Below are 19,395 nucleotides of genomic sequence, written 5' to 3' on the forward strand. Positions count from 1 at the left end.
TATGCTGGAATCATTGGGAAAAGGCAAATTGATCATTCCGTTAGATTGGGAATCTATTGCCCAAGCAGTCTTGGAGGGTTCTCAATGGTTGCAACTTCGTAGCTGGTGGGAAGAAGAAGCTAGAAAGCAGGCTCGGATTAATGAAGGACAGAATCCCTCTGGTCCTCTTGAGGATAAGTTAATGGGAGAGGGCCATTATCGGACTTTAAGAGAACAGGCTCAGTATTCTGATCAGGACTTACAAGTCCGCCAGGTCTTTTTACGAGCATGGCGTCGTGTGGTGCCTACTGGCCACGCCCAGCCCTCCTTTGTTAAAACAATGCAAGGCCCCAATGAGCCATATACTGATTTTCTAGCAAGATTGAGGGTAGCTGTGGAATGAGCTGTAGGGAGGGATGAAATTTCAGATATATTATTACAAACTTTAGCATTTGAAAATGCAAATACTGAATGCAAACGTATACTGGGACCATTAAAGGGACAAGGTGCATCTATAGCTGAATATATCAGAGCCTGCTCGGGAGTAGGAGGAACAGAGCATCAGGCTAATGTCTTTGCTACAGCCTTGGCCAAAGCTATGAGACCACAAAAGGGAGGTAACTGCTTCCATTGTGGAAAACCTGGTCATATGAGAAGAGAATGTCAGAAATTAAAAGCTGATCAAGGTGCAATTCCTAAAGACAGATCTTTTGCTGGGAGGAATAAGACTCCTCCTGGACCTTGCCGTTGATGTGGGAAGGGGCTTCATTGGACTGATGAGTGCAAATCTAAAACAGACAAAATGAGCAACCCGATACCGGGAAACTATCTTGCGGGCCTAAGTCCTTGGGGCCCAGGAACAATACCGGGGACTTTTCTTCCTTGCCCTCCTTCTATCCCGCCTGTCCCAACCCTGTTCCCTCCCAGCAACAGTTACCAGTCAATGCCTCATTAAAAGGACCTCAGATGATGATTTCAGACTTGCGGTCTGCTACTTCAGGGAGTGCTGCTGCTGGTTTACCACTAGCTGAGAATGTTCTTTTGTCACCAGGAGGAGGCATTTACAAATTAAAAACAAGTGTATTCGGACCACTGCCTAAAGGCACCTTTGGCTTAATATTAGGCAGTAGCAGTGTGGCTTTGAGAGGTCTAACCATAATCCCTGGGGTAATAGACTATGTTGGGGAAATTTTGATTATGGTTTCTACTTCTACCACGCTTTCATTATTAGCTGGGGGACGTATTGCTCAAATACTTCTCCTACCTTATCATCTCTTTTTGGCTTTTCCTAATGAACAAACAGGAGGATTTGGAAGTACTGGGCGACATATATTTTGGGAAATGCTTATCAAAGATTCTCGCCCTGTTCTCTCCTTAATTATACAAGGAAAAAACTTTGAGGGACTAATAGGCACAGGGGCAGATGTTTCAGTTATTTCTTCTCAACAATGGCCCCAAGATTGGAAAAAAGAAAAAACCCCTCTAATGCTGACAGGACTGGGCTCTATTGCAGATGTCTGGAAGAGTACCCATCCCTTGCAATGCCAATTCCATAATGGAAGATCAGTGTCTGTTACCTTTTATATTGTAAACATACCTATTAATATTTGGGGAAGAGATCTTCTCTCTCCTTTGGGGGCTTTTGTAACCATTCCACCGGAAAACTAGTAGCCACTGCTCAAATTCCTCGAGCACTCCCATTAAAATGGTTAACTAATACTCCAAAATGGGTTGAGCAGTGGCCATTACCACAAATGAAGCTCGAGGCGTTAGAACAATTAGCACAAGAACAACTCCAACTCGGTCATACAGAGCCCTCTACCTCCCCCTGGAATTCCCCTGTTTTTGTTATAAAAAAGAAATCTGGAAAATGGAGAAGGTTAACCGATTTATGAGAAGTTAATAAATGTATTGAACCTATGGGACCATTACAATTGGAACTCCCCTCTCCAGCTCTTATTCCTCAGAATTGGTCCTTAATGGTGCTAGATCTTAAGGACTGTTTTTTTGCCATTCCCCTACAATTGCAAGATAGAGATAAGTTTGCTTTTACAATTCCTGTTCTTAATCATGCTCAGCCTGTTAAGCATTATCAATGGACAGTCTTACCACAGGGAATGACAAATAGTCCTACTTTATGTCAAAAATTCATAGCTCACTCTTTACAATCCCTCCGTCAAGAATACCCCAATTATATTCTATATCATTATATGGATGATCTCCTATTAGCAGCTCCTAGTATTGTCGAAAGTGATGAATTCTTTCTAAAAGTACAGGAGGCTTTAAGACTATACAATTTGCAAATAGCCCCGGAAAAAATTCAAAAGTACTTTCTTATTTCATATTTAGGGACAATATTGGAACAACATAGAATAAGGCCCCAAAAGTTGCAAATCAGTAGAGACCACCTCAAAACCTTAAATGATTTTCAAAAGTTATTGGGAGATATCAATTGGCTATGCCCGGTACTTGGGATTCCTACTTATCAATTACGACATTTGTTTTCTACTTTAGAGGGAGATACAGCTCTGGATAGCCCCCGGACCTTAACCGCATTGGCTTTACAGGAACTTCAATTTGTTGAGCAACGACTAAATGACGGTTTTTTGACTTACTTACATGCGTCTCAACCTATTTCGTTTATAATATTTAGTACCCCTTATTCTCCATCTGGTGTAATTGCTCAAGAAAAAGGATTAATAGAATGGTTTTTTTTTACCTAACAGCTTTTCCAAAAAATTGACTACATATATGGATAAATTAGCCTTCCTTATACAGAAAGGTCGCCATCGTATTTTACAATTGTCAGGATATGAACCACACCAGATTGTTACTCAGTTAACAACTGCTCAAATATCTCGATATTTACAATTTAATGAAAACTGGCAAATTTCTCTTGCCTCATTTCCTGGTTCGTTTTCTAATCACTATCCATCACCTAAATTGATTGATTTTCTTCGGACTAACTCTATGATATCTCAATCCCCAATTTCAGATGTTCCAGTTAAGGGACCCACTATTTTTACAGATGCAAATAAAAATACTGCTGGATATTGGACCCCAGAAAGTTCCAAGGTTCTCCCCCACTCATTTTCTTCTGTACAGCCCACTGAATTGTGGGCTATCTATTTAGTTTCGCAAGATTTTTCCCAACTTCCTATTAACATTGTTTCAGATTCTCCATATGCTGTTCTCTCTTGCCTACAGCTTCCCCGTGTCTCCCTTCCACTGACCCTTAAAACAGCTATTGATAAATTATTTTACCAAGTACAATAATTGCTCTTGCAGCGTTCAGAATTAATTTTCTTTACTCACCTTCGTGCACATTCTGCCCTTCCTGGACCCTTATCATTCGGAAATGCTACAATTGATGCCTTACTTTATCCTATAGAAGCAGCAAAGCAAGAACATCTCTTACAACATACCAACTCCAAAGGGTTACAAAAATCTCATGCTATTACTTGAAAACAAGCTCAAAATATTGTTCGTTCTTGTTCCATATGTGCACCCTTTGCTTTACCGTTTACCTCACCAGGTGTCAACGTAAGAGGACAACAAGCAAATCAAATATGGCAAATGGATGTAATTTATATTTCTTCTTTCGGACAACAAAAATATGTGCATCATACTATAGATACGTGCACACATATTCAATGGACCACTGCATTACATTCTGAAAAGGCTGACGCTGTTATTACTCATTTGTTATCTTGTTTTGCAGTTATGGGATTACCAATTGAATTGAAAACTGATAATGCACCTGCCTACCAATCCGCAAAATTAGCTCACTTTTTATCCCAATATCATATAACTCATACTTTTGGTATTCCTTATAATAGTCAAGGGCAAGCTATCATTGATAGAGCTAATCATACCTTGCATGAATATCTTGAAAAAATAAAAAAGGGGGAACAGGAGAGATTTATGAAACCTAAAGACATTTTGAATAAAACTTTACTTACCCTAAATTTTTTGAATATTTGGAGCAAGGGAAATCTATCAGCAGCAGAGTTGCATTTTCAAGGGAAAAAAGAAGACAAGAAGATCTTGAATACACTTATTTGGTATAAAGATAAAGAGAAAGGTTGGATCCCAGCATCATTAATATATCTGGGACGAGGGTATGCTTTCATTTCTGTTAAAAATTACAGGTTTTGGACCCCAGCGAGATTGATCAAAATCAACAATGGCTGATCCCTTTGTTCAAAAATGTTAACTTTTTTGCTCCTTCTCTAGAATCTTTGGAATGGGAACATTACCGAGGTCATCGACCCTTTAAAGTCATGAATTATTCTGGGTCTATCATTGTAGATTGGAGTCCAGATCATGGGCAATTCTTAGAAAAATGGTCAAATAAATCTCTTAGGTGGAATCGTGCAAATAGCACTTTAATGGGCAATGGTAATTAAACAATTAAATGGCAGCAATTTGCACTTGTCCCTCCTCAATTACAATTGCAGGGATATCCACACATTCAAGGGGATATTTGGAAACTATGGGCAGTTTCTCGTAATCTCATTGTCTGATCAGGAAACTGTATTTTGGATAGTGGTGACTCTTCAGGTCCATTTCATGTTAATTTACACGTTAATAAATCTTATTCCGCAAATGGCATGTGTAAAATATCCTTTTGCATTGTTATATGGGAATTGGACCTGAAATGATACTGTGGGGTCTGTGTCATGTGATTATTATAATCTAACTCTATGTGTAAATCAGTCTTGGTGGGAAGAATTTGAAAGACGAGCCTGTAACTCCAATTTTTCATTAGTAATTGTTAAAGCTCAGACAGAAGTATGGTTGCCTATAAATCTGACTAGACCATGGTCAGATTCTTTTGCTGTTTCTGATCTAGTAACCGCTGTACAGACTTTGCTACATCGATCTCGACGTATGCTTGGTGTGGTCATTGCTTCGATTCTAGCAGTCGCGTCAGTAACTGCAACAGCGGTGGTAGCAGGCCTTGCGTTACACCAAGGAATTCAAACAGCTGATTTTGTTCAGGACTGGCATAAAGACTCTCATTTGTTATGGCAACAACAGTGAGATTTGGATGCACAACTTGCTACCAACGTGCTCAATCTTCAACACACCATTTCCTGGCTTGGATATCAATTAGCTGTTTTATCTACACGAAGTGTATTGAAATGCGATTGGAATTCTTCTCAGTTTTGTATAACACCTGCACCATTTAACATGAGTGAGGGATGGGAAAGAGTAAAACGATCTTTGACTGGACATCAAAATCTCACTACAGAGATTATGGACCTGGAACGACAAATTTTGTCTACTTTTAGCAGGACTTTACCTGACATTGCGGGGTCTGATTTGTTGAAAAGTCTTCAAGAAGGATTGAATAACTTAAATCCATTAAGGCATGTATCCACACTAATTGGGACTACCTTTGGGAACACTATGTTTATATTACTTTTATGTTGTGTTGCTTTTCTAGTCCTCCAGAGATGGTGGAAAAGGAAACAACTAAAGCGTGAAGCAGAGAAGATCCAGACCATGCTACAATTTATAAAAGCAAATAAAAAAGGGGGAGATGAAGGGTTAATGCAGCCACAATAGGGAAAGTGGAGATGTGCCTGCAAACCGGGCTCTCTGCTCGGGTTGAACGTGCTTGCAAACGAGGCGTTCTGCCAAGGAGTCTGGACACAGCCTTGAGTTTAATGGTCCCTTGCAAACAAGGGAACATTCCCTTCTTGTGATAAGAAGAAAGAAAGGGCTCTGGACAGACTCTGCAGTAAGCAGAAATTTCACTCCCTTTTGCTGTAGGATAACATTTATGCATATGTGCTATACTGAAAAGGCTTAATCATACAGTCTGGAATTTGTAGGGGGCACTCTGCAGAAAGAGAGAGGCAGTGGAACTTCCCTCAGCAAAGCCGAGGGGTCCCAAGGAGAGGTGAGCCTGCTGTCCGCCAACCCAGCCCCTCGGTGAGCGAGAGACAATCAGACGCAACAGGGATTCCATCTAAGCAGTTCCGCTTTATTGCCACGAACTCTTCGTTTATATAGGCAAGCAAGGGGGTTTTGTGAGGGACTTTCCATAGTTGCACCAATCACGTTAAAGGTCAAATCATAATATGCCATAGTTGCACCAATCACATTAAAGGTCAAATCATAATATGCCATAGTTGCACCAATCACGTTAAAGGTCAAATCGTCATGCGCCTTCATTGTAACAGGAGTCTATGGTGATCACGCGCTGTCCACGTGCATGGAAATCAAGAAAGCCAATCAAAAGTTTTGACAAACAACTTAGGCCGGGCCCTCATCTCTTCCGCCAGCTCTAAATCGCAAAGCTAGCCCTTCTATTTTAAGATTTCCCATTTAGGGCCCCACAGAATTCTGCCCAGGGGGACGATATAAAAGTAAACTGCAAGCTTGCTTGCTTGCACAGTTCTTTTTCCTCTGGCCAGAGTGGTGTCTGTCTCTTGTGTGTGTCTTGTCTTTGAGTCATTTCACTCACAATCTCCAACAATTATGGCCAGTCCTACATATTCAGCAAATGGTGGAGGTGACCCTATTATGTGGAGTAGTTTTTAAAATAATGTATTACAGGTTTTAAATAAGTCTTAGTAGAAACTAGAGTCAAGTCCATTTATAAAGTTGAGACTAGGCATTCCATGTCTCTTATCAAGAATTGCAGATATGATAATCTTCACATTCATTTCATCCTTGGAAAACGGGCCTCTTTTCCAAGGTTAACTCAATAATAAATAATGTTTGAGGGCCCCCAAAAGGAGCAGAACACTCTGTAATGGAACTCGCTACCCATCCATCTGTTTATCTATCTGTCTCTCTTTCTCCATCCTTCCATCCATTGTGTATGGAGTTTCTATTACACCCAAGGTTATTTTATGGGCTGAAGATAAGACATGTAGGGGAGAGGGAAGCAGAAGGGGGCATAATTAGGAGAAACAGTAGGTTCAGGATCTAGATGGAGGAAAAGGTTTAGAGGATCTGATACAACACTGCAGGCAGAAACAGCGATCACAACCACTTTGTGCAACCCAGAATGAAACTGCACTGCCCTGAATCCTCATATGGTTAACTACTTCAATCAAGATGCGGAGTTTGGGAGGGAGGGGATGGGGAGAAAGTTTTTCTTAATTCTCACCGTTTTCCTCTTTTGACTTAGATGGGGTTTAGACCTGGGTAGTTAAGTTGGGGTTTCCCCTCCTGCACTGGGGATACATAAAACTTTGCTTTGTTTTTGATTTTTGCTGCTTTTTGTTTGTTTAAAACTAAACAGGAATGAGGAAAGTTGAGGGTAGGTAAGCTCTTTCAAAACTGTAAGACAACCCTCACCACATTTTTAAACAGTGCAAAGCTCATCTTGGTGCAGAGACTTTATTGTTTACTTTAAATCTAGCTAAAGAACAATTGCCTCACAGTCAGTTCTGGGAAATAAAATACGATGCTGAAATATACCAAATTGACATATGGCACACATAGATGATCAGTTCAGTTCAGTTCAGTTGCTCAGTCATGTCCGACTCTTTGCAACCCCATGAATCGCAGCACGCCAGGACTCCCTGTCCATCACCAACTCCCAGAGTTCACTCAGACTCTCGTCCATCGAGTCAGTGATGCCATCCAGCGATCTCATCCTCAGTCGTCCCCTTCTTCTCCTGCCCCCAATCCCTCCCAGCATCAAAGTCTTTTCCAATGAGTCAACTCTTCGCATCAGGTGGCCAATGTACTAGAGTTTCAGCTATAGCATCATTCCTTCCAAAGGAATCCCAGGGCTGATCTCCTTCAGAATGGACTGGTTGGATCTCCTTGCAGTCCAAGGGACTCTCAAGAGTCTTCTCCAACACCACAGTGCAAAAGCATCGATTCTTCGGCACTCAGCCTTCTTCGCAGTCCAACTCTTACATCCATATATGACCACTGAAAAAACCATAGCCTTGACTAGACGGAACTTAGTCGGCAAAATAATGTCTCTGCTTTTGAATATGCTATCTAGTTTGGTCAGAACTTTTCTTCCAAGGAGTAAGCGTCTTTTAATTTCATGGCTGCAGTCACCATCTGCAGCGATTTTGGAGCCCCCAAAAATAAAGTCTGACACTGTTTCCCCTGTTTCCCCATCTATTTCCCATGAAGTGATGGGACCGGATGCCATGATCTTCGTTTTCTGAATGTTGAGCTTTAAGCCAACTTTTTCACTCTCCATTTTCACTTTCATCAAGAGGCTTTTCATTTCCTCTTCACTCTCTGCCATAAGGGTGGTGTCATCTGCATATCTGAGGTTATTGATATTTCTCCCAGCAGTCTTGATTCCAGCTTGAGTTTCTTCCAGTCCAGCGTTTCTCATGATGTACTCTGCATATAAGTTAAATAAGCAGGGTGACAATATACAGCCTTGACGTACTCCTTTTCCTATTTGGAACCAGTCTGTTGTTCCATGTCCAGTTCTAACTGTTGCTTCCTGACCTACATACAGATTCCTCAAGAGGCAGGTCAGGTGGTCTGGTATTTCCATCTCTTTCAGAATTTTCCACAGTTGATTGTGATCCACACAGTCAAAGGCTTTGGCATAGTCAATAAAGCAGAAATAGATGTTTTTCTGGAGCTCTCTTCCTTTTTCCATGATCCAGCGGATGTTGGCAATTTGATCTCTGGTTCCTCTGCCTTTTTTAAAACCAGCTTGAACGTCAGGGAGTTCACGGTTCACGTATTGCTGAAGATTGGCTTGGAGAATTTTGAGCATTACTTTACTAGAGTGTGAGAAGAGTGCAATTGTGCGGTAGTTTGAGCATTCTTTGGCATTGCCTTTCTTTGGGATTGGAATGAAAACTGACCTTTTCCAGTCCTGTGGCCATTGCTGAGTTTTCCAAATTTGCTGGCATATTGAGTGCAGCACTTTCACAGCATCATCTTTCAGGATTTGAAATAGCTTTACTGGAATTCCATCACCTCCACTAGCTTTGTTCGTAGTGATGCTTCCTAAGGCCCACTTGACTTCGCATTCCAAGATGTCTGGTTCTAGATGAGTGATCACACCATCGTGATTATCTGGGTCGTGAAGATCCTTTTTGTACAGTTCTTCTGTGTATTCTTGCCATCTTTTCTTAATATCTTCTGCTTCTGTTAGGTCCATACCATTTCTGTCCTTTATTGAGCCTATCTTTGCATTAAATGTTCCCTTGATATCTAAGATTATCTATTTCGTATCACATCTCCCTGGAATGGTAACATTCTCATTGTGAAAAACAGGGAAAATTCTGAGCAACCTGAAGAAAAACAATACCCAGAACCTGTCAATCAGAGATGACCAAACATTATCAACAAGCTGGTAGAGTTCTTTTCCTTTCTGTTTTTCAGGTATATAGGAAAGTAAAATTGGGAAACTGCATGCAATTTAAAATCATGCTTTCTTCATTTTACACACAATAAGCATCTCTGTTCTTCCAAAACATGTTTGCTAATGACTGCCTAATAATTCATTATATGGTAGAATGATACTCTATTACTGGGCATTTAAAACACTCCGTTTTTTAAAAAAGCAAATTGTTTTCAATTTTAGAATAATATGTGTACATCAATACTAAATTCAAAGATACCAAGGGGCACACTGTAAAAAAAAGTTAAAAAAAAAAAAAAAAAAGCCTCTCTCATCCGTGTTATCTAGCCACTCATTTCCCTCCCTGAATGTAACCATTGTTACTGGCTTCTTGTGTGCCATTCCACAAGAGCAACACATATGGATACATTCTTTTATTCTTCCAAAGTGGTAGGATAATTCTGCACCTTTGTTGTTTTATTGATGATATTGAGGAGATAGTTGCAACCAGTCTGCTATTAGCAGACATTTCCATTGTTTCCAACCTTTTGCTACTACAAACAATGATGCAATATTCTTATATAGACATAAATTTTGCATATATTAAAATATACCCATCAGACAAATTCTAAAAAGTGGAACTACTGGCCAAAGATAATCTTATTTTTTTAATTAAAAATTTTTTAAAGTTTTTACCCATGTCTCATGGCTTGCAGGATCTCAGTTCCCCGACCAGGGATCAAACTTACACCCTTGGTAGTGAAAGCCACTGGATCGCCAGGGAATGTCCAGGAATCTTTATTTAAAAATTGAGTACTACCAAATTGCTCTCCTTGGTGTTTGCATCTATTTATCTATGAAGGCACAACATATGAAGGTGCTTGTTTCCCCACACCCCTAACAATATAAAATATTATCATTTAAAAAGAAACTAAAAAAAGAAAAAAGGAAACTCAATCGATCTGAGTCACAAAGGATGGCATGAAAATGAGGCTAAGCATTTTATCTGTTTTAGAAACATCTGCTTTTCTTTCTGTGAACTATTTGTTCACTTCCTTTGCTCATTTTTCTGCTAGGCTTTGCTTTTTTTTTTCTTCTTAATGTAGATTTATTTTTTTTAATTTTTTTTAATGTAGATTTATAGTCGTTCTTTAAAAAATAAGAAAATTACCCCTTTGCTGGCAATATGTTTTCCCCCCATTTATTTTAATTTTGGGGGCCACACTGAAGCAGTTTGTGGGTTTGTAGTTTCCCGGCCAGGGGCTGAACCTGAGCCCTCATCAGTGAAAGCACTGAGTCCTAACCACTCCCAGGGAGGTCCCTCCTGTTTACTGTCTGTATTTATTTACAGTTCTCTTCTCTATGGAGAAAATTTTAACTTTTATAATCACAACTTAAACTCTTGCTTTCTTTATTTATAAAGCATATACAATATATATACAAAATATATAAAATAAATAAAGCAAGATTTTAAGTTACACATTTTCTTTTGAGGCTCTGAATATTATAGATTACTCATAAAGTCTTCCTTCCCTAGATTTCCTTTAATTACATTTTTTCCCCTTTTAGTCATGCCTGGTGGCTTACAGGATCTTAGTTCCCCAAACAGGATTGAACTTCTGCCCTCAGCAGTGAAAGAGCAGAGACTTAACCACTGGACCAGGGAATTCCCTCCTTTGAGTAGGGAATGGTTTCCCATAATTTCACATCAATCTTTTATCCTTCTAGAATTTCTTTCCAGATACTGCCCGATTGTCCCAACACCAATTATTAAATACGTCATCTATCTTACTGCACTCATTTTCTTAATTTTAAAAACTAAAGTTACCATGTGAATGCACAATAACAGGTAATTTCTGGTCGTACACAAGCACATTGAATGTGAAACCAGAATGGCTGTCTGGGTACTGATGGTTTTAAGTGTATTTGGCCTGTACCCTTGTTACCGAGTGGCTGACTGGGAGCTGTGGCTTACTGGCTACCCAGCACCATAAATGAGTATCCTACTGCACACGGCTAGCCACCCCTCCCAAAAAAACCCAAATACAAAATTTTAAATATGGTGTCCACTGAATGTCTATCACTTTTGCATCACTGTAAAGCCAAAAAGTTGCTAAGCCAAAGCATCTTAAGCCACAGACTGTCTGTACAACCTTAAGAGAAGAAACCTGGGCAGTCAGTCTCCCCCGACAGTTTCTACATCAGCTCATTAGTGATTAAAACTCCAGGACCAGAAACAAACCTTTGCGTTCACAATTAGAGATATGGCAATACAAGCAAATATCTCTGAGAAGGGGGAGTATATAGGGTTAAAGTCCTGTGTGTGTGTGTGTTCTCAGTCACTCACTCTTGTCTGACTCTTTGGTGAGCCCACTAGGCTCCTCTGTCCATGGAATTTTCCAGGCAATACAGGGATGAGGAGCCATTTCCTATTCCAAGGGATCTTCCCGATCCAGGGATCAAATTTGTGTCTTTTGGGTCTGTGGCATTGGCAGGTGGATTCTTTACCACTAGCACCACCTGGGAAGCCCCAGTTAAAGTCCTGCTGCTGCTGCTGCTAAGTCGCTTCAGTCGTGTCCGACTCTGTGCGACCCCATGGACGGCAGCCCACCAGGCTCCCCCGTCCCTGGGATTCTCCAGGCAAGAACACTGGAGTGGGTTGCCATTTCCTTCTCCAATGCATGAAGGTGAAAAGAGAAAGTGAAGTCGCTCAGTTGTGTCTGACTCTTAGCGAACCCATGGACTGCAGCCCACCAGGTTCCTCCGCCCATGGGATTTTCCAGGCAAGAGTACTGGAGTGGGGTGCCATTGCCTTCTCTGAGTTAAAGTCCTACTAATATGTAAATGATTGATATGATTGGAAAGGAAAAGTTGATAGGAAGACCTGGGGGGAAAAAAAAAAAAAAGAGTGCCAGAGACGAAGTACATGCCAAAGCAATCTGGGGCATACCAAACAAATGTTTGGGTTACTTCACAATTTTCCCCAGTGATGACCCCAAACCAGTCCCAAGATTAGTGACTGATCAAAGATGAGAGCGTGAGAGCTGGCCAAAATCAAAAGAAAGGTTCTTATGGGAACAGCTAGCAGTGGAAGGAGCTGTTATCAGAGTCTAAATCTCTGTTTTTCTTCTTTAGTCCATTAGAGAAGAGAAAACAGAAAAGTCTGGGGCTACTTATATTTTATCGGAGAAGGCAATGGCACCCCACTCCAGTAATCTTGCCTGGAAAATCCCATGGATGGAGGAGCCTGGTGGGCTGCAGTCCATGGGGTCATGAAGAGTCGGACACAACTGAGCGACTTCCCTTTCACTTTTCCCTTTCATGCATTGGAGAAGGAAATGGCAACCCACTCCAGTGTTCTTGCCTGGAGGATCCCAGGGACAGGGGAGCCTGGTGGGCTGCCGTCTATGGGGTCGCACAGAGTCAGACACGACTGAAGCAACTTAGCAGCAGCAGCAGTTATTATAAAGTAATCAGAATTTTATAATACTTTAGTTTTAGTCATAAAATACATTGACCACCTAAAAAGGCATGAGAGTGAAAGTGAAAGTGAAGTCGTGTCCAGCTCTTTGCAACCCCATGGACTGTAGCCTATCAGGCTCGTCCGTCCATGGGATTTTCCAGGCAAGAGTGCTGGAGTGGTTTGCCATTTCCTTCTCCAGAGGATCTTCCCAACCCAGGAATCGAACCCGGGTCTCCCCCATTGCAGGCAGATGCTTTTACCATCTGAGCCACCAGGGAAGCCCTGAAAAAAAAAAAAAAAAGGCATATAAAGTAAAAATGTATTTTTGACAAGCCTTATGACAAGTCAACTTCTTTGTAATCTATTTTTTTTAATTAGTTGGAGTACTTCTTGATTAAAACCAGTCACTGTGGGACTTCCTTGGAAGTCCAGTGGTTAAGAATCTGCCAGTGCAGGGGACATGGGTTCCATCCCTGGTCTGGGATGATTCCACATGCTGCAAGGCAAGTAAGCCTGAGGGCCACAACTACTGAGCCCACACGCCACAGCGACTGAAGCCCAAGCACCCTGGAGCCTGTGCGCTGAACAAGAGAAGCCACTGCAGCAGGAAGACGGCGCACTGCAAGCAGAGAGGAGTGGCCCCACGCTCACGCCAACCAGAGAAAGCCCGCACACAGCAGCGAAGACCCAGCTCAGCCATGGACAAACCAATAAAAAGAATCTGCCTTCCAACGCAAGGGGCTAGGGTTGACACCTGCTCGGGGAACTAAGATCCCACATGCCACAACTAGAGAAAGCCTGTGTGCTGCGACAAAGACCCAGTGCAGCCAAACCAAAGAATTTTAAATAAAACAAAAACTAGTCACTGTTACCAGTGCTCATCAATCTCACTTTGGACACTATTATTCAAGGGGGAGGGGGGACTCTCAAATGAAAAAAAAAATCAGAAACCTTAACTTACAAATAACTGAATAAAATGTATTCATGTATGAATGTTCCCAGATTTCCTCTCGGCCTGTTTCTGCACAGTCCATATTTCTAACTAACATAATATAAGACTTCTTTCCTTTGGGGATGGGTTATTAGAACGATAGAGAAGCTAGACCAGAGTGATGAGGGCCAGGGGAATGACCAGCCCACGATGCTGCGGTGATCTCTAAAACAAGAAGCCAGTGGGGGGCACATGGAGACAGGGGAGCTGCAGGGGTTTGGTGTGTAGGCAGTTTGTGGCGGTTCAGACTGGAACTGCCTTTCCAGCAATTATACAGTGTGAGAGAACTGGGGGATGAAGAAAGGGGGTCTGGTAAATAGTGTTATGAGTTCTGAATTGGATTCCCTGTGATTTTTCTTTGAGAGACAACATGAAAATTGGTATTCGTCTTTAAAATTATTTTGGGCAGTGCTACGTGCTACTCTGTAGAAACTGAGCTACATGGGGACCCAAGATGATTAGGGAAGAAATTTTTATGGGATATAATTATCACTACAGTAAACCAGAAATAACCCCAAATGCCTCACAATAGTGAATCACCTCAGCAACATGATAAGAAAAAATATGGCATTAAGGATGCATGGGGGCTTTGGGAGTGAGGCCATTCAGAGTCTCACTAAGAATCTCTTAATTTCTTCCTTTATACATTGATTGAATAATTATGTCTAAATTTAGAGTTACTGGAAAGATTAAATAAATGAAAATATGTATAAAATTCCTAAAAGAGTGTATGACTCATTGTATTCATGGTAGCTAATATTATAAACAGTGGTCCCCAAACTTTTTGGCACCAGAGACCAGTTTCATAGGAGAGAATTTTTCCAGGGACTGGGGTACAGGCAGGGAGGGATGGCTTCGGGGTGATTCAAGCGCATTACATTTTGCTGTAGTTCAGTCGCTCAGTCATGTCCGACTCTGCAAGTCCACGGGCTGCAGCACGCCAGACTTCCCTGTCCTTTGCCATCTCCTGGAGCTGGCTCACACTCACCGCCACTGGATCAGTGATGTTCTCCTACCCTCTGGCCCTCTGTCGTCCCTTCTCCTCCTGCCTTTAATCTTTCCCAGCATCAGTCTTTTCTAATGAGTCAGCTCTTCGCATCTGGTGGCCCAAGTATGGAGTTTCAGCTTCAGCATCAGTCCTTCCAATGAATATTCAGGACTGACTTCCTTTAAGATTGACTGGTTTGATCTCCTTGCAGTTCAAGGGACTCTCAAGAGTCTTCTCCAACACCACAGTTCAAAAGCATCAATTCTTCATCACTCAGACTTCTTTATGGTTCAACTCTCACATCCATACATGACTACTAGAAAAACTACAGCATTACATTTATTGCACACTTTATTTCTAATGTGATGCCACTGCTGATCTGATGAGAGAAACCAATGGGCCTGTGGCCCAGAGGTTGGGGACCCCTGTTATAAAATACCATAGTGATGTTAAAAATAATAAGCATGAGGGGTAAATCATTAGATATACAAATAATTAAATTACAAAGCATACAGTTACCATGTTTGTACATTAACAAGGACAGGAAGCACATTTGCAAGGACTGAGGTCAGCTCAATTATTGTCATGGAGAACATGACAGAAGGAGAGAACAGGTGCAGATTGAAGAACAGTGATTCAGAATGAATATAAAAGAACATTAGGACTATAAAGTACTGAAGAAATCTATAAAAGAACACATTCAAACCTTTTCCTCTAGAGAGTAAAAAGATAATTACATTGGTTTCTCATTTATTTCCCTGATTATAACAGTCAAAGATAATTTATATTTGGCTTTGATAGGTGTTCTTTGCCTTGGGGGTTTCTCCTTTCTAATTGTGTTTATTTAGTCTAATAGAAAATTAATTTGCATTCCTTGAACTTCTACCAGGTGAAGGTGGGTAGATGACTGAAAAGAAATCTTAACAGCTGGGGGAAATCCCCTTGGAATTTAAAAGGTGCTGGGAATAATCCAAAAAGTAGATAATCCATGGAAGAATTAACTGTACATGAATTTGGTAATCACCCAGTATCTTTCTCTTTTCAATTTCTTTTTAAATTGAAGCATTGTTATTTTACAGTGTTTTTGGTATCTAGCATAGTGATTTGCATATGTATACACACACACACAAACACACACACACACATATATTCTGTTTTAGATTCTTTTCCACTGTAGGTTATAATAAGATATTAGATATAGTTCCTTGTGCTATACAGTAGGTTCCTGGGGTTTTTTTTTAATCTATTATATATATATAATAGTATATATGTATCTGTCCCACATCTCTTGCTTCAGCTCTTCAAGAAAAAAGAGCCATACCATCACAGCCAGGGATCTAACGTGTGAGGCAGGGGAGCAGCTAGGACCGTTTTCTTATCCTGGTACCATGTATGATACCTCATTTTACAGTCAGTTCCTTTTTCATATTAATATCATATAATTAGTATACGACATTGTGCTATATTATTTTATGCTATACTATCTTATATGACCATCACTGGTGACTCAGTGGAAAAGAATATGCCTGCCAAGCAGGACACAGGGGGTCAATCCCTGGGTCAGGAAGATCCCTTGAAGAAGGAAATGGCAACTGGCTCCAGTATTCTTGCTTGGGAAATCACATGGGCAGGGGAGCCTGGTGGGTTTACAGTCCACGATGTCACAAAAGACTCTGACATGACTTAGTGACTAAACAGCAACAATACTATCTTATATCATATCATAATTATATTTTATAGTTACTTTTAATGCCTTTCGGGATTCCTTGACAATAGGATTGTGAAAATCCCATTTTCAGAGTAGCTGTCACAAGGATTCTTGCTGCACTTTCAAGATGTGAGGATCATTGCTAGGGCATCAGCGCCACTCACCTCACACCAAATGGCAAGGAAAGGAAAGTTCTCAGGCAGTGAGGTCAAGATGAAGGAAGAGGCTGTTTTTGTTTTTGTTTTTTGCTTTTTGGCTATATTATCCTGGGCTTCACTGGTGGCTCAGCTGGTAAAGAATCTGTCTGCAATGCAAGAGACCTGGGTTTGATCCCTGGGTTGGGAAGATCCCCTGGGGAAGGAAATGGCAACCCACTCCAATATTCTTGCTTGGAAAATCCCATGGACAGAGGAACTTGGCGGGCTACAGTTCATGGGGTCAAAAAGAGTCAGACACGACTGAGCATGCACACATGGCTAAATATAAAATACTTTTTGGATTGTCTATCATTGAATAGGTTTCACATTACATCTTGCCCCTTACTATCCAGATTGTTTTTAGAAGTGACTTTACTTCTAATATGAGATTGAGCTTTAAAGCCAATACTTGACTCCTACAATGAAAATCCCAAGTAATGCTAAGTTTAAAAATCAGTATCCTTGGGCTTCCCTGGTGGCTCAGCGGTAAAGAATCTACCTGCCAATACAGGTAACATGGGTTTGATCCCTGATCTGGGAAGATCCTACATGCAGCGGAGGAACTAAGCCCGTGTGCCACAACTACTGAGCCTGTGTTGATCCCACACACCACAACTTAAACGAGAAGGCTCTAGAGCCCAGTCTCTGCAACAGGAGAAGCCATGGCCATGAGAAGCTTGCACACCACAACTAGAGAAAAGCCTGTGCAGTGAGGAAGACTCAGCACAGCCATGAATAAAGGAAAATTTTTTAAAAATCTGTATGCTTACTTCTCTCCTTGCTTTTTTTAATTGAAAATGCATTCCTTATGCTATCAATCTGTTATGTTGTTCATAAAACACACAGACAAATAAAGCCTAAAACCTAAAATGGAGAGAGAAAACTGAATAAAAATAAACTGGAAATATCCCCTTCAAACTTAATTCCTGTGGCTTTCATGGAGGTATAAAGATTACCATATGATATAGTGAATTTATGGAATAAGTTTGTTGTTGGGCAAAAGAGAAAAACCAGTGAGTATCATTTATTCATTTAGAAAATATTTATTAAATGACCGATAGCATCAAGCAATGTACAACACAGAGAATGGAAAAACCATGCCTGACCCTGTAGTTTGGCTGATTGGAGTAGAGAGATAATTAGTGATCTTTGCAAATATCAGTGAGCTTTGAAATATATGCTTCTATTAGTTATCATAAAAGAAAAGAATTAACAAGATCTTTTTAAAAGTTTGAAGACCTTGAATTTTATCCAGGGTGATATTAAAAATGTTTAGCAACTGGCAATGCTACCAACCAATCAAAATAGGCAGAGGCTGGTCAGCCATACCAATGAATTGGTCAGCCATACCAATGAATTCTGCCTGAACATTAGCCCTGGTTATATTAACTTAGGGATTTCCATTCATAGTAAGTAGAATGAAAATGCAAATAGAGTCATTTTAAATATGTCCCTTTTTATTTTATCTATTTGCTTTTTTTATAAGTCTCTTTTTTAAGTTGTTGGTAACAAAGTTAGTTTAAAAACACAAATACAATATGAGAAAAACTTAGCTAGATTTTAAATTTCAGGTATTTCTCATTTTGCCATTTTTACTGAATTTATTTTATAAAATTTTACTATTATTTTGAATAGATATTACCTTCACATGATTAAAAACATTCACATGATTAAAAATTCAAAAGACACAAAAGGCTCTCCAGGTAAGAGTCTCTTCCACCCTTTAGACAGTTTTCCTGTCTGAAGGAAATCAATATTGCCCCTTTTCTTGTAAAAGTAAAAGTAAAGTGAAGTCGATCAGTCACGTCCAACTCTTTGCGACCCCACGACTGTAACCTGCCAGGCTCCTCTGTCCATGGGGTTTTCCAGGCAAGAATACTGGAATGGGTTGCCATTTCTTTCTCCAGGGGATATGGAAAGTCCTCCAGAAACGCTGTGTACATGACTTTGTTTTTCTCCTTCTTTAGGTTAGTAAATATCTTTAGACTGGAGCTTGTAGACCAGCACAGAAAAGAAGCAGTGACTAAATCAGACAAGCAAGAACAGTAAGATACAGAGCTTTATGATGGACTGAATGTTCATGTCACCCCTAATTCCTAAATTGAAACCCTAACCCTGTGGTAGTGACCCAGGGAGGTGGGTGGGGCCTTTGAGAGGATTAGGTCATGAGGGAGAGCATTCATTTATGGGATTGCGAGCATCCAAGCTCAGTCACTCAGTTGTGTCCGACTCTTTGCAACCCCATGGATTGTAGCCCGCCAGGCTTCTCTGTTGATGGGATTTCCCAGGCAAGAATACTGGAGTGGGTTGCCACTTCCTACTCCAGGGGATCTTCCTGACCCAGAGAGTGAACCAGAGTTTCCTGATTGGCAGGCGGATTCTTTACCACTGAGCCACCAGGGAAGACCTCATGAGTGGGTTTAGTGTCCTTTATTAAAGAGACTACAGAGTGACCTGTTAGCCCTTTTGTCATGAAGACACATGGAGAGTCTCTGAGCCAGAAAGCAGGTTCCCACCAGACACTGTGTCTGCTAGCACCTTGATCTTGGACTTTCCAGCCTCTAGAATTATGAGAAATAAAATTTCTGCTATGTATAAGCCCCTGCTCCCACCAGTGTTTCGTTATAGCACCTGGGATGGACTAAGATGTACAGGAAAATGAATCTCAGTAACTCACAGGGTAGGATATTCTGTCTACTGCTATATTCTGGGGCAAAGATTCTCCCTTAAAAGGAAACAAGGCTTTGACTCTATGCTTTAAAGATGCACAA

This window comes from Budorcas taxicolor, chromosome 20, assembly GCF_023091745.1.
Source record: "Budorcas taxicolor isolate Tak-1 chromosome 20, Takin1.1, whole genome shotgun sequence".
In the NCBI taxonomy this organism is placed as follows: domain Eukaryota; kingdom Metazoa; phylum Chordata; class Mammalia; order Artiodactyla; family Bovidae; genus Budorcas; species Budorcas taxicolor.